We start from the raw sequence: 16,712 nt of genomic DNA, 5'->3' as shown, positions 1-16,712 counted from the left end.
TTAAAGTTTATTTATTTATTTTGAGAGAGAGAGAGTGAGAGAGAGCGTGCATGCAAGTGGGGGAGGGGCAGAGAGAGGGAGAGAGAATCCCAAGCAGGCTCCTCACTGTCAGCTTGGAGTCTGAGGTGGGCCTCGAACTCATGAACCGTGAGATCGTCACCTGAGAGGAGTTCAAGAGTTGGATGCTTAACTGACTGAGCTGCCCAGTCACCCTGAGCCTGTTTCTTTATCTGTTTGTCCTCCGGGGAGGCTGTGAGGGTCCAGGGGGGCGGGCAGCTGGGGAGCCTCAGAGGCAGGTGGTACCATTCCTGCCTCCTTGCTCCAGGAGGAGGACCTGCCCCACCCGCCTGGTGCCCCCGGTGTTTAGCTGGGCTGGGCTGCTGGGCTGGGCCTGGGGAGGGCGCAGGGAAGACTGGACAAGAGAACCAGGGAGTGTGGAACACAGCCCTGCCCTGCGACCAGCCCTGGAGGTGGGGGGAGTGGAAGAGAACAAGGCCCTGGGGGCTGGACAATGACCAAGAAGACACGTTCTTGTGGTCTCCTTAGGTGCAGTGGTCCCAGGGGACTTCACTTGAAAGACAGACACGAGAGCTATGAGCACATTGGGAGAAATTGAGGCCACTCTGTAGAAAAGGGCTTCCCCAAGGTCATGTCTCAGGTGTCCGGGACGCCTGTCCAGAGCCAGGCCCATGGAGCCGGCAGCATCTCATGATGAGAAGCAAATGACTGAAGGATCCCAGTGACCCTGAGAGGCATACGTGGCCATCACGACCCTCTTCTTGACCTTCTTGACTTAAGAAGAGGGCAGAGGAGAATAGGCAGAGTGGGAGGGGCAGGGAGGGGCACGATTTCACCAGGGCCTTTACTTTTTCACTCTCTGAATGGAGCATGAGATCAGCCTGTGCCTGTCGGTAGCAAAGAGTGAGGCCCATGAATAATGCAGGGAGGAGCACAGGGCAGCTAGAAAATGGTTAGTTTCATTAAAGCAGTGAATGGGCCTGGAATACAAAATGCAGGGGAGGCTGGGGCTGGGGCGCGAAGGGAGGGGCCGGGGCGGGAAAGCTGGGCTGGGGCTGCCCTTGGGGCTCCAGACTGAGGGACTTTCTGCTCTCCGTTGGGCCCAGGTCCTATCATGGGCCTCCCCATGGCATCCGCAGCTACCCTGGGCTCGTGGATCAGGCCGAGTGCTGGGAGCTGCCCCAGGCCAGCCTTCCAGTTGGTTAGGGCCGCAGCAAACGGTCACTACCTCCCAGAGGAGCGGGCGCTGGCGAGCAGCGTGGAAGGAAGGCTTGGGGCTGAACTTTCTCAGGGAAACTGAAGGAGCTTCCAGAGATGCCCTATTAGGAGAGGGGGACACACTTTCAGCAGCTTGGGAATTTGGGGAATTCTTAAGGAGGGGTGTTCTTAAGAGTCAAAAAAGAAGAGAGGAAGTCATATCAGAAGAGATGTACAGTAAGTGTAGGTAGAAAGGTACCCACCTCCTTAGACGCACAGCCGTCTTGCCCAGGATGCCTCAAAGCTACACCTCTGGACTTAAAAAAAAAAATGTTTATTTTTTTATTTTGAAAGAGAGAGAGGGGAAGAGGGGCAAGGAGAGAGAACCCCAAGCAGGCTCCGCGTTGTCAGTGTGCAGCCCCATGCGGAGCTCGATCTCACGAACCGTGAGATCATGACCTGAGCGGAAATCCAGAGCCACGTGCTCCACGAGGCACCTAAGCCACCCAGGCGCCCCTCTGGACATTTTTTTCCCCCAACTCCCATGGTTATCTATGGACGGCTTTCACAGGATAGAGACAAAATCAAATTTGAGTGAGCACATTTACTCAGGCTAGTAGGTGGAGACTACAGAGTTGGCCAGAGAACCTGGAAACGCGGGTAATATTATTGTGTCGTGGATAGTTATGTGAGAGCCACAAGCCACGTAGTCAGTCTATACTCACTTCTGTCTCCAGACTTGGTGGTTGCTCTGTGATTTGGAGAGAGGGACGGCATGGGCGAGCGAAGGGACTGTCAGAGCAGTCCCGAGCAGAGGCTGGTGTGGCAGAGGGCCTAAGCTGCAGCTGCTGGTGGGAGCGGAGGTCCCTAGGCCACACCCACCACCCCGTGACCAGCTCAGTGGCAGTGGGGAAGAGAGGCATCAAAGGAGACTGCCTGCCTTCTGACTTGGAAAACTGGGTGCCGGGTGGCCGGGGGTGCCGTGTACCCAGAAGAGAAGCCCCGAGGCTTTGGAGCTGGGGGATGGAGGGAAGACCCTACTTTGAGACTCTTGGCCCTCTGGCAACTGGAAAAATGGGTCAAGAGATTGGGGTTGCGCCTTGCTGCTGGGCGCTGTGAGTACAGGCAGGCCTGCTCCTTCCTCCCCTGCCCATGAGGACGGTCCTCCCAGTCAGGGCCTGGGGCTCTGGGTAGTTCTGTTACCCAGCACAGCGTCCCTGCCAGGAGGGGACCCTCCGTCGCCCTTGTTCCTCCGGCCTCTGAAGCCCAGGGCACTCTAGGCCTTTCTTCTCTCTGCCTGCAGACAGGCCCTGGAGCAGCCCTGAGATGTCTTTCCCACGGGCCACACCCCAGGAGAAAGGCTTCCATTTTTTTCTCTGCCAGTAAAAAGCCCCAAGGGGCCTGAGTGCCCTGGCAAGCACCGAGGGGGGCCCTGGGGTGTTGCCCTGCGGTGGTGGGGGTTGAGCGCAAGCCTGCCCCCATTTAGGCTCTCTGTTGCCTCCCAGCTCCCCCAGGGGCTCCCGGGTCCTCTTCAGCTGCACCCAACTCCACGCCACCGCTGTGCCACGGAACAGTTTCCCATAAACACGTCCCCAAGCAGCACGTGCACGCAGATAATCCAATTACAGGAGCAAATAGCAGTCCAGGGAGAGGACAGCCCTGTGCGGCCCAAGCAGGGGAAGAAAGGAATCAAGTTCAGCTGAGATTGGGGGACAAGGGAGGCTGTTCAAAGAAGCCCAGAATGCCAGGTAAGGCTGCAGGACAGCTGGAAGTCAGAGAGGAGGCAGCTCTGGGGCTGGCAGGGGATGGAGGTCCCAGGGACCCGATAAAGACAAGCGGGTGTTAAGTCAAATGGAAAATAGAGGAATGCAGATCAGAGGAGTCTCCTTGGCGGGGTCTGGAAATACGGTATCACTTATTCCCACATGCTTCATCTGTGCGCTGCAGGGACTGTTCTGGAGAGGCAGAGAAAGGACACAGTCCTGGTCCCGGAGAAGCTCAAGAGATGGGGCAGAGACAGGGCAGGGCTCCTGAAGACAGAACCTTGACCGGGGCTAGAAGGTGGTGGGGGCGGGAGTCAGCATCCTGGACGTGGTGGACAGAGCTGACTCCATCTCGAGGGAGAAGCAGCAGACATCAGGGAGGGGAGCCGTCATGGAAGGGCCCAGAGGCAGGAGAGAGCCTGCTGATTCCGGAGAGCTGCAGTCAGGTCACAGCGTGGCTTGAGGGAGGTGTGTGTGTGTGTGTGTGTGTGTGTGCGCGCGCGCGCGCGCGCGCTGCTAGGTAAGAGCAGCCTTGCTACGGGTCCTGTGTTCTCTGCTGAGAGTTTTTGTACCTTAACTTGAGGGTAGTGGGGCGCGTTTAGGTGACAAGGTAAGATCTGTGTTTTGAGGACAGACTAGGTGCTGGAGGCTGAGCCGGAGAGCAGCTGGTTAGGAAGCCGTTCTAGCAGTCCTTTGCTTAAAAGAAAGGATGAAGTCTAGAAACGCCACCTCATGCTTCTGTGGCCGCCGTGTGTGCCCTGCACGCCTCTCTCTTTACAAAGAGTAACTCGCTCAATCACCACCACAATCCTCTTTAGCCTGTATACTATTATCCCCACTTTGCAGACCAGGCAACTGGGGCCCAGAGGGGGTGAAGTGACATTCTCAAGCTCCCATATCCATGCTGGGAAGCCACGCTCCGTCTGGCCCAAGGCTGAGCAGTACGGAAAGGCTGTAGCTGTCCAGATGATGAAGATGTGACAGACTGGCAGGACGTCACTGGTGAAGAGTCTGGCTCACTGACTGAGCCAGGAAAGCTTCTTGGGGGTGGGAGCGGGGAATAAAGGAGAGAGGGTGAGGGAGTATAGTGGGAGGGATGGCATCCTCCCCAAATTCATATGCACCAGGAACCTGTGAATGTGACCTTATTTGGAAATAGGGTCTTCGAGAATGTAATCAAGTTAAGATGAGGTCATACTGGAGCAGGGTGGGCCCTAAGTCCAAAGACAATATCCTTATAAGAAGACGGAAATATGGACACAGGCGCAGAGAGACGAGCAGGGGGGAAACCATGTGCCTGTGGAGGCAGAAATTGGAGTAATTGGTCTACACACCAAGGAGGGGCCGGGGATGCGGGCAAACATCAGAAGCTGGAAGGGGACAGGGAAGGATTCTCCCCTCGAGCCTTCGGGAGGAGCATGGCCCTGCTGACACCTTGATTTTGGACGTCTCACCTCCAGAACGGTGAGAGAAGAAATGTCTGATGTGTTAGGCCCCCCAGCTTGCGGTGATTTGTTACGGCAGCCTTAGGATACTAATACGCTCTCCCCACTTCAAAGAAACAGAGGCTCGGAGAGGAAGTGGGTGGTGTATCTAACTCGGGGTCAGGAAAACCTTTAAAACCCAGAGGAACAAGGCAGGTGCAATCCTATTGAGGAGCCTGAAAAGAATGTCGAGCTGGTTTGGGACGCCCTCGAAGACGAAATTCTCCGTGTAATCATGAAAGGTCTTGATGAGAAGGAGAAGGGGAGGAGCCCACGAGATGAAGTGCATCTCGGCAGAGCCGGCAGATGAGCTCAGACTGGAGAAGGACACATTCAAAGCTGGAGGAAGGGCACAGAACCAAGGGCAAGAATAAAGGCGCCACAGCGACGGCAAGAACAGAACTCAGCCCGCTGCACCCCACCTGGGGCTCGGGCTTGCACAAAGGGCCACCGGCAAAACACTTTTTTTGGCAAGTGGTGATGGGGGGAGGGAAAATAGGAAGTTCTTTAGAATCAGCTTTTTAGAATCACCCATGGGGTGAGGGCTAATTTAGCATTCGTGGATGACAGATATACCCAGATGTTATTTGTCATGGATCTTCTCTATAAAGATGATGGAATGGGAAACACTTTTTTTTTTTTTTTAAGGGAAATGGTAGCACAAATATTAGCAAGAGGGAATTGAAACCCAGGATTGGGGAGATGAGATATCTGTAAGGGGATGAGATCCCTGTCACGGGAGGCATTCAAGCAGAGAGTGGAGGAACCTCTCCTCGGGGGTGTTGTAGAGATGATTCCTCTGAGGCTTTACAGTGCATGCAACCCAGTTCTCGTGGCCACGCTTCCTGACCCCTGGATCTCCTCCACCAGGGTCAGCACCCTGGAGGCACCCTTGCTTTGCTTTGGTGTGGAGGCAGCAGAAAGACAGCACCGCTTCAGTGCTCTGGCCCAGACTGGGTAGTGTTGGGCAAATCAGAACCTTGTGATGTGGTGCTTTTCTTTCTGCGAAGGTCTCGTGGCCTCAAAAATGCAACTAAGTCTTCAGCTTTCTTGTTATTACCGGGCACTGACTGCATCACCCCGTCACCCGCCTCCTGTCCCTCCCCCACTTCATGCCCACCTCCCCAGCTTTGGCCTCGCCGTCCTCTTTGACCTCCAGTGCTTCCCTGTGTGTTCACAGAGGGGCACGGAGGAGCAAGGCAAGGCCGTGTGGGTGGTGGCTGTGGCCAGGCGGAGAGCGGGCTCCTGCTTTCTCCTCCCTTCCCTTCCTCCTCAGCCTCTCTTTGTTCTCCTTCTGCCCTCTTTCTGCCTTTACAGCTGGCAGGATTAGCTGGCTGGGGATGAGCCAGGGCGTGCCCTCGCCGCTCTGTCCTCTGTCTGTCCCTCAAACGGAGGGACGGTGGGAACGTTAGCATGACCCTTCAGGCCCCTGCACCCCCACAATCCGAGACGCTCAGATTTCCGGATTGCCCAGGTGCCTGGGTGTCTGCCCCCTGTGTGTTGGATGTAGGTGCGGGGAAGGAAACAGGGAAGTGTGCCCTTGGCTGAGGACAAGGATCTGCATGACATTTTCTTTGACCTTGAGAATGCCTTCTGCCCACCCCGTCCCTCAGGAGACGGGGAGCTGAAACTTGCCCCTTGGGGCAAATCAGCGTCTGCGGCTCTCACAGTTCCCCGGCATGACCGAGCCAGATTTCTAGTCGGAGGCCTGAGAGACAAGGTGGGAGTGGGCCACGGGATGCCAGCACCCACTGCCTCCGGGACTGGCCTCCTGACATCACTGTCACCTCAGTATGCGCGGATGGCAAGAGTCTCACTCGCAGCTGCCCTTACCTGGCCTGGCAGCCTTTCTGTCCTGCTCTGACTTAAGATCCCTGGTGCCTTTCTCATGCCAAGTTGAGAGTCAGCCTCGCCCCTCTGGGCCCAGCATGTGACACGAGAGACAGAGCAGATAGCCTGCTCTGGCTTTTAGGGGACAGTTGCCTGTGGCTCGTTCCACAGTCTGACCTCTTTCAAATCCCCTTCCCTTTATCCTCTCAGATCAAACCAATACACCTGTTGTTTATTCTTTTTATACATTTAGTACATGTTTGCTGAAGAAAAGAAGCAAAAGTCTATAATAAGAATCACCACCTAAAAACTATCACCACGAACATTTTGGTGTGTACTATTTTTTCTCTCTCTCCTCAGACACTGAAGATTCATCAGGCAGGGCTCCCAAGGGCACACGTCTCTGTTTCCTTCCTCCTACCTACAGCCAACACACAGGGGGTGGGTGGTGGGCCCAGGCAGCTCAGAAATCCGGACATCCGAGCGACTTGGATTGTGGGCGTGCAGGGGCCTCAGGGGTCGTGCTAATGTTCCCATCATCCCTCCGTTCGAGGGACAGACAGAAGATGGGGAGGCGAGGGCTCACCCTGGCTCATGCTTACATGTCCATGGGAAAAATGATACACAATCTTTGGAACAGCTACTGACAAACAAGATCTAACTCTCCGTTAGATCTCTCCTCTCCCCTCTGTCTCCATCTCTGGCCATTGATCTCCTGCCCAAGAATCCTTACTTTTCTTTTGCATATATTCGCTGTGGCAGAAACAGCCCTCACACGCAAAGGGAAGGTGCTGGACCCATGTCTGGGGTGGGCTTTGTGCTGGCCAGGCCAGGAGACAGCCCCCATTCTTGCCAGAGGCAGGATTCCTTTGGGTCCTTGTCTAGAGCGCTGAAGTCTGCCTGAGCCCCACGCCCTGTCCCGGAAAAACCGCATCTCAGCGTTCAGTGTATGAAGGAAGGGCCCCTGCAGACGTGCCCCCTGGTCAGTCCCAGAGGTCAGGCCGCATGGCTACTACCTCGCGGGGGGGGGGGGGGGGGCCGGGACCCAGTCTGCTCCCACCGTGCTGGGGCCACTCATTGCCCTTTCTTGCATGGCAAGCGGTGTGAAGGAGAAGGAGGGGGTAGTGAGGTGATGAGAAAGGAAGGGAAAGTGAGAGAGGATGGGAGGGAGGGGAGGAGAACCAGCCCGGTTTCCATAGCAACCACACATGTGAGCCAGCTGCTGTTGCCATGGAAACAAGGAGAGCCTGCTCAAAGGCTGTGCTGTCTCAGGGGAGACACAATTTTTGACAAAAAATACCCTTTGATAAAAATAAAGAAAAAATAATGAAAGCCACCCTCTCTGGGATTGGGGGCACTGCCGAGTGAAGTGACAAAGGGAAGGAGGGGGCTGGGCTGTGGGGGAGGAGGCTACACGGCCAGGCGCTTCTGCCTGCTGCAGAGAATTGCCGAGTCAGTGTTTTAGAGCCAAGGGGGCTTCCAGAATCACCCCACTTGATGGATGAGGGAGGGAGGCTTTGGGAGGGAGGTGGGCAGCTCACTCAAGGTCCCAGGGCAGGAGGAAGCTGCTCAGGGACACCCCGGGGGCTCTTGGGAGAAGGGGACGGACACGCCTTTTCCCTGGGGTGGCTGAGCCAAGCCTGTGGGTTCTTCACCAGCCAGTGCATGGAGACTGGGAAGGAAGAGAGAGGTGAGGGCCAGGTGCAAGCCCCTTTAGCTCGAGCTGTGTGTGCTGCAGGCCTCCTCGGCCTCCTTCTTCCCCTCCCTGTGCTCCACCCCTCTGCTAAGCTTGGCTTCACAGGGTTTTGGCTGTGCCTCAGGGGACCAAGCTCAGACGAGCCCCGAGCCCCCGTCAGCAGGGCTGGAGAGAAATTGCCAGCCAGAGACCCCGAGGGAGCTTCCCAGGGTAAAGACGGGAGAGGGGAGGAAAGAATGGGAACCGCCCAGAGAAAGCTCTGCCGTCTTCTGTCTCCTCCAGGGAAAGCCCCGCCACCTGACATCAGCGCCTTGGAGGTGGGACCACAAGTCTTGTTCGCAGGGCACTTGGTTCTAGATGAGCTATTTGGCCAGAAGGAGATGCTCGTGGTTGGGGCTGGGCTCCGGGGAGATCAATCAAGACACAGTCAGCACAGGAAGGTGAGGGCTTAACAGCTCAGGGTTTTAATAAATACGAGGGCTCCGTGCAGTATCCCCCGGCCCCTGGCCAGATGGGGGGGGCGCCCGAAAGGGGGGCTCTGAATGCCCTCTCATTTCACCAGAAGCATCTTCCTCTTTAACTCTTTTATGTTTTTTTCTCTCACAAAGCATTTTCCCAAACGTGACCTGATTTGCTCCCCTCTGGCTAAACCAAGACACGGATGTGTCCGTCCTCACTGTAAAGAGGACGCAGTCTCGGAGAGGCCGAGCCCCTCTCCCAAGTTAACGCGGGTCAAGAATTCAACCAGCGGCCAGGCCAGAATTCAGGCCCTGGCTCCGGAACGGAATGGCAACCCCGTTTCAAAGGAAGGGAAGATGAGATACAACCAAGGGCATGTTCTTGCTAAGGCTCTCCCTCTGCTTCTCCTTGAAGAGTCCAGAGGCAGGACAGGATGCTGCCCTAGGGCTCATGGCCAAGCGCATATTGTGGGGAAGTGACCTTGCTGCCTTTTTGTCCCGGGGCTCTACCTCCTCTTTCCTTGGGAGCTTTATGAGGCCTCGGCCAGGGGCCTGGAGGGCAGAGTGGATGGCAGGAGGGTGGGACTCTGCCCTCACCTTCTAGGAGCGCCTCATGCCTCCTGTCAGCTGCCCTTCACCGCTCCCCACTTGAGCCTCTAAGGCAGAGACCACGTGGGTGAGTTGCCATGGAAACTTCGGAGTTCTAGTGAAAGCGGTGCCGGGTGAAATCCGAGATGGCTGGGGGAAGGGTGGGGGCTGGGATACCTAGGTGGGGCAACTACACCTGTTTGGCTAATGTCCCCCTAGTTCACCTCTTCCCTCGAGAAACCATCTGTTTCACAGGCCTCACTGCCCTTCTTGCCTGCAAGAGACCTGCCTCCCATCATCGTCATAGTGCCCTCTAGCCCCACGCCTGTGCGTGATCTCCGGCAGTAGCCCTACAGGCCGTGTCCTGATTCCCCAGAGAAGGAGCGATTATCCCTGTTATACAACAGAGGGGGTGAGAAACCAAGAGAGATCATTTTTGCCATATGGGGGTCGGGACGTTACCGCAGGGATTATCTGGAATATACTGTGTGTTTGGGAAGGGGGGGGGGGCGCCTCAGCGACATGGTGCTCCAGAGAGGGGAACCTGGACCCCACCTCTCTTCTCCCCACCAAGCCTCAACAGCCAAGCATTCAAGGCAGGCTGACATAGGAAACAGGAAAGCTCCAAGTCTGACCTGGGGTTTGAGAGGTGGGTGTGCATCGGGCTCAATTAGAATTTCCCGTAGCCACAGCCAGACCCTTGCTGTCCCCCTGCCCTTGCCTGACCTAGGCACTGTGCATGGTCTTGTCTGCTGTCATTCTTGCTGTTCCCCCCCCACCCCGCCCCCCCCCACACCAACTGATAGCAGAAGATACGAATTTTGCTTCTCCACTTCGCTGTGTGACTTGGGCAAATTGCCTAGCCTTGCTGAGCCTCAACGGCTTCTTCCATGAAACAGGGATAAGAAAATAACTGCCCCATAGGGTTGCTGGGGGGTTGAAAGAGACAATACATTCAAAGTGCTTCGTGCCCAGTATCAACAAAAACAGAAATATTATTGCTATCATTATCTATCCCTCAACACCCAGAACAAGCTCCATACCCTCCAGGAAGCCTTCCTTTCTCTGAAGAGGGAGGAACTAGGGCTTAGGGAGCAGCCACCCTGCCAGGCACTTCCTATGCACTTTTTCACTGCATTCTCTCAACAGCCCGGGCAGAGAGGTGCCCTTTTATTACCCCCATTCTCCAGAGGTGGACTCTGAGGTGCAGTGAGTGTCTTGCTGAAGGTCATTGGCTAATAAGAAGCAGGGTCACGATTCAAGTTCACCCTGTCTGGTGCCTTGTTCTTTGTTTCTTACCACAACGTGCACCTCATACATGGTACAATCCTCCCCCAGCCGCTTTCCTTCTGATTGAAAGCAGTTTATTATTGCTTCTGATTTCTTTCTTGCCTTTCTCGCCTGGCCTCCCTACACCAGGGCAGAGAGTAAGGAGGTAAGCAGAACCAAGGAGGGTCAGGACTCAGATGGTCCCCTGCTACCCTGGGAGCTAGCCACAGCCATGGGGGGCTGGAAGCAGGTGGCCTGGCATAGGAATTTCCAGGTAGGGAGCCAGCTCCAGTCCTGGTAGGGGTTGTCTGGACTCCAAAACAAATTCTCCCCAACTCATTCTGATTCTCTGCTCAGCTCTGACCTTGGTCTCTGGACTCCAGTGTCCCAGACCGGGGCTGGTGAGGGCTTGATAGATGACCTTGACCTGGCTTTGTCAGTCTGGGGACTTGAAGTGTCTCCTTCAGGTGAAGAGGAGACAGAGAAGTGGGGGGAGGAGAGGCGAAGGGGAGGAGGAAAGAGAGACAGGAGCCAGGGAATGGAGGGGGGAGGGAAGGACACCGGGGAGGGGAGGGAGGTGGGAGGGGAGACTGCCAAATGTGATTCTGAGCTCTGAGGGAGAAGAAAGGATGAGAAAGCAAGAAATACGCTTCAAGGGCAGGATGAAAGGGGGAGGGAACTGAGGTTGGTGGGAGAATGAGAGAAAGGAGGAGGCCAAGAAAGTGAATGAGGGAGAGGAGCAGGGGAGAGGAAATGAAAGGAGGGGAGAGGCTGAGGGAGAGAGAAAGAGGAACAAAGACTGAGCCGAACTGAGCAGCTGCCGTCCTCCCTCCCGCCAAGCGAAGGCCTCAGAGGGCCGCAGTGGCTGAATGAACTGGGAGCCAGCCATGACTCAGTCTCCGAGGCTCCTGCCCGCCAAATCCTTCCTGGCTCAGCAGTTTCCATGGGGAAGGGGGCACGTCCTCCACCGCCCACCCCTTCTCTGTTGCAGCATCTTCTCTGAGGCCCCATGAAGCCCCCACCTCCCCGGTCTTGGCGGCTGATCCCGCCCTTACAGTTCTCCCAGACAGATTGTCCTGGGCAACCTTTCTGGAACCTTCCAAAGAGGTGGAAACCAGCTGCTGTGCTGGGAGGATGGGGTAGGGTGGGAGCAGGTGTGCATGTTGCCCAAGGAAATTCCCCTCCTTTTACTGCTGAAGCCTGGCACCTTTCTAAGGAGGCCAGGCACAGGAATGGCTCCACCTTCATAAAAGAACGAAAATGTATCGAGAGCTTAGCAGCAACTAAGCAGGTTATACTTTATCCCACTCAATCTCACAGCGACCCCGAGAGGTCTGTACTACTATTGTTTCCATTTTCCAGGAGGGGCATGAGAGCTAAGGAGGCCCAGCTCACATGCCTGGCATCTAACTTCTGGGGACAGAGGTCATGGTTCTGCTGGGGCTGCAGGAGATGGCATTGGTAGCTCTGGGGGCCCACGGAGAAGCTATTATCTGTGATGGTTTGGGCAGGTGTCAGAAGCCCGTGCCTCAGTTTCCCCATCTGGCATCACTGTTGCTGTAAGAATGTGCCAGATGAGAATCTGACCAGAGGAGCCAGGACGCAGAGCCAGCGACGACGCGTTCCTTGCGGGTGAGGTCCATTTGCAGGGAGGAAGACCTGGGTATCTGGAAAGAGAGCTGTGTAAACAGTGTTCCCCTCTCACCAGCCTCACGGGCATCTCCAGGGAAGGTCAGGTGGGTGCTCAGAAGTCCTTGCTTTCATGGGGGCTCCTGTGAACCTTTTTCTAAAGTGCTTTCAGGGTCGCCTGGGTGGCTCAGTCGGTTAAGCGTCTGACTTCGGCTCAGGTCATGATCTCATGGTTCGGGAGTTCAAGCCCCGCGTCAGGCTCTGTGCTGCCAGCTCGGAGCCTGGAGCCTGCTTTGGATTCTGTGTCTCCCTCTCTCTCCGCCCTCCTGCCTCTTCACACTGGCCAGCCTCAGTGAGGAGCCGTGCCTGTTTCTTGCCTGCCCCGGGTCTCCCGGCTCCGGCGGATTCCCCTGTCACCCTCAATCAGGGTTTGCGTGTTAGACTGTGGGTTTGGAAAAAGGGCTTCCCTTCCTCCTCTCCTGCCCCCCACCCATGGCGGTCACCTTCCCCAGGGGCCAGGGATGCAGCAGCCTCACAGTGGCCCTCGCTAGGCGTTGCGGCAGTGGGAGGGCTATTGGGGAGGGCGTGTGTAGGCACGCGTGTTTCCATTTTCAGCCTCAGGTGACTGGAGGGGGTGGGGTGGGGGTGCTCCTGGAGTGGGATCCCATCCTCCTGGGGTGGGGCTGGCCCCTCCCAGCTCAGGCCCAGCCGGCTCAGTTGCATCCCAGAGGCAGAAAAGACTGTAAGACAGAGGGATGCTGGACGGAAGAAAGATGCCCCAGAAGGAAAACCAGAGCGGGAGGGTGGAGCTGGGCTTCGGCACCGGCGTCAAAGGAAGAAGGCCCGGATGTGGGGTGGGAGCTCCGGGAAGGAGGGAGCCGGGGCGGCAGAGCAAGCACAGTGAAGGATCCAGAGCCACGGAGGGGGGACCCGGGAAGGGGTGGGCCCCTTATTTCTGCCATCACCCCCCCCCCCCAGGTCTCCCGCTGCGCTTCCCCAGCCGAGAGAAGGCCCCTCTGCTCCTCCGACATGATCTGTAATTTCCGGCAGACATTTGAGGTCCCTGACATCTGCATAATGTGGGCCAGTCTCTTAGCAACGGGGAACAGCTGTCTGGCATTTCCAAGATTAAACTGTAACTATACACGGTCCTTGCCAGGGGGAGGGGGAGGGGGAAGGGGATAAACACTGCCTCCTGGCATTTTCAAACTCATTTAGCTTTTATTCATTTCCTGCCTCCAGTAAAGAGGCCAGGGATTCAGGCTGGGCCAGGCTGTTACTGCCCCTGACTCTGCTGCTGCTGAGATGGCACATTGCGCTTCACCCAGATCTGTTTGCTTGCAGCAGAGGAGAGGGAGAGGGGACAGCACTGGCCCTTTTGGTTTTTATTGTATGTAATTTTTCTGGGTGCAGTGATCCTGGCACACACCTTATAGGTGCAGCTCGGGAAGAAAAGCTGTGTGGTCTAGCGGTCAAAGTCCCCGAGGCAGCTCTAACCTGGTTTAATTCCATCTAGCTCCATTGCTAATAGCTGTGTGACCTTGGGCCGGATCCCTTTACCTGTCTACACCTCCATCTCTCCATCTGTAAAAGGAGATAATTCTATCACCCTGAGGGGTGCTGTGAAGATAAAATGAGCACTCAGGTAATAGATCCAGGATTAATAATCGTGCCTCTCTGTTCCTCTGCTCATGTCCCTGCCCTGGTTCTCTGTGTTGGCGACCTCAGGCTCTGCTATCAGGGCAAAGGCAAGACGCCGTCCATTTCTCTGAGAGCCACCACCTTGAACTCTGAGGCCCCAGGCAAGGACACTTCTGTCCCGTAGGAATTAAGCAGAGCTCAGCAGTCCCCAGCGGGGCCCTCTCTGCCACCGGGCAGAACATGTCCTATACCTTGACCCGCTCAGGCCTAGGCAGCCCCCCTGTCCCATCCCCTCCACTGCCAGCTCCTGCCATTTGGCTGTAGCTCCTGAACTCGTGAATGCGGTGTTTTGGTTTTGCAGCAAGAAGGAAAAAAAAAAAAAAAAAAAAAAAGGGCGGGTGTGGGGAGGGACAGGATGGGGAGAGGGAGGAGGAGGGAAAAACCCTTTAGCCGCCTGTGCTGGCCAGTTCCAGGAATGTGTTCTCGGACATCAGTGCCAAAGCAGTGACCCAGGCGAGGCGGCCAGGCCGGGAGAGGGAGCGGCCGGCTCAGGGGCGAGAGCTCTCCTCCTCCCACGGCAGCCTCTGCTGACTCATGACTGCCCCAGCTGGCAGAAGCCTTTCCTGGGGATGGCTGTTGCTAAGATTCCTGGGAGATGACTGATTGCTTCTCCTTGAGCTTGGTGAAAACATGTTTGTAGACTGCACACAAACACATACGTATACTCCTGTCGGCCCGCACGCCTAGCCTGGATACCTGCACACGCGTGTTTGTGTGTCCAAATGCGCGCATCACATGGGACACCGACACATGCTCACAGCTCCCGTCGCCCTCGTGACCCTCAGGTTCTAGTGCATGCACACGTGTGTGGACCAGCACTGACCCCGAAGAGGGGCGGAGACGCTCCTGGTCTCCAAAGGCTGAGTAACTCAGGCAGTGGGAAGCTGCCAGTGTCTGGGCCCGCTTTAATCTGAAGGAACTTTCAGGTTGCCTTGAAACATTCTTGGCCTCTGTCCCTCCTCCCCTCCCTCGGTTTCTCGGTTTCCTTCATTCTGCTGTAATGATCTAATCTTGCCTTCTCCCTGGGCCTGCCAGGTTTTTGATGTCTGGTGATCCAGGCACTCAGCTGGAAGCTGGAGTCCTCTAGAGCTGGATTCCTGGCCTGGACGTGACACCCCTGGGGGGCTTCTAGGGAGCCTCAGTGCCTCCGTGGAGGCCTCCGTTCCCCCGGCGAGAGGGGGCTGCCTGCCGTGAGGACTCATGGATGCGAAGTGCTGGGCCTTTCTCTGGGCTCTGTGCTGATGTGATTCAGGAAATGTCAGCTCCCCCTGTGTCCCAGGTCCAGAGTCTTGGCTGGGGTGGGCCTGACTGCTCGGTGCTCAGCATGCAGCCCTGGAGGCCTGGCCTCTAGATGCCAGCACCATGTGTGACCTTGGACACACTGGGCTCTTGCTGCCTTGGTTTCCCCACCCGCTGGGCTGAAATCGGACTCCTTGCTGAGTCTGCCCGGGTTTTACTGCGACGGGGCTTGGCAAGAGCTTGGGCACCCGGCGAGGTTGTTTGTCATGGGTTCTTGAAGAGGCAGAGGGGCAGATGGCCCCATGCCAGCGCGGAGCCCATACTCCTCTCGCCAGCTCCGCCAGGCTCAGGCTCAAGTGTGGCTGCTTTAAATGCATCCACCCCAGGGGCTGGTCCCATGAGCACTCTCTGCTGTGTTCCAGTGGCGGTTGCTAAGGAAAGCCCGGTACCTGGCCTCAAGGGATACGCTGTGGCCAGCCTGGCTTCAGCGGGCTCGGCAAGACTCACACCAGCTACAAGAAAAATATCCATCTGTGCTGAGGGCCCTCAGTCCTAAAATGAAGACAAGGCCGGCTCCATGGTTCCTGCTGGTTTTGACACGCAAGGATGTGGGGCGGGGGCGGAAATTAGGAGACTAGAGCAAATGACAAAAATAAAAACGAGCTGCACAAAGAGACAACTCTTTGTGTGGATGTCAACAGCCTAATGTAAGCTCTGACCGCAGGAACTCTCTAGAATGCCCATTTTGTATAGTGCCACAAAAGTTCAGCAAAACCTCAACAACCCCAAGGCAGAGAATGTGCAGCATCGTGTTCTGAGGACGCCAGCCTCCCTACTTGGGGCACAGCAGTCTGCTGGCCAGCCCCTCCGCTCCACCCATGTCCCCCAGCTCCGGCCACAGGACAAAGAGTCACCAACAGCCTGCCTGCTGTCCTTGTTTTCACCAGGAGGTGGTTAGAGCTTCTGCGTGTGTTGCCTGCCAGTCAGGTTTGGGAACTACAAGATACATCAGTGAAAAAAGGAAGCACAGGGTGGTGAACTCTGGGTTCCAGCAAGAGGTGGGCTTGCTGTAATCCTGCTGGCCAGCACGCAAGTGGAGAATGGTCATCGTGATGCACCTCGATTCAGCTTTTCCTCCACGCGAAGTACCTTTCCAAGTGTGTTGCATTTATCCATCCATCTACCTTCACAACAGCCCCATGAGGGAGGCAGTGTCACTGTCCCTGTTTTCCAGATGGGGAAACCGAGGTGCAGCGATGTTAAGAAGCATCTGGGAAGTCATGGGGTCAGGATTCCAGCCATAGAAATTTGTCTCCAGAGCCCAGCCCTTAACCACTTTCCTCCATTGTCTCCACTGATTGTCACGCTCCGGGTTGGACTCGGTGAGTGACATCAGCTGTCACCACCTTCCCCACTATTGCCACAGTCAGCAGAGACAAGTGTTCTGATATTCCTGTTCCAACCCTGGTCTGCCTCTGCCCTCTGGTGAGCTCACGTGTCATTCAAGACAAGCCTCATGGCCAGTTTTATTAACTTGTTCACTTCTGAGTGACCCGAGGCATCACATTTGACCCCTTGGACCTTTTCTTCTCCCCCTCTGTACAAGGAGAAAGGGGCTTATGAAACCTCTCCATTCCTCTGCTTCTCTGACACAGTTCTTAGAAATTTCTTTCTTCCAGGGCTTGTAAGCACAAAGTCACAGATGCTACTGGTGTGCCTGGTCACACACGCACACATACATATGTACACACATCATACACACAGCATACGCACACAAGTGCAAAATCTTGAACAACGTTGTAGGCGCTCTATGGAAATTGAGCAGGGCTGCCGGGAGTCT

The sequence above is a fragment of the Herpailurus yagouaroundi genome, unplaced genomic scaffold, assembly GCF_014898765.1.
Source record: "Herpailurus yagouaroundi ecotype Mexico unplaced genomic scaffold, PumYag 141, whole genome shotgun sequence".
Classification (NCBI taxonomy): Eukaryota; Metazoa; Chordata; class Mammalia; order Carnivora; family Felidae; genus Herpailurus; species Herpailurus yagouaroundi.
This window is presented reverse-complemented; position numbering follows the sequence as displayed.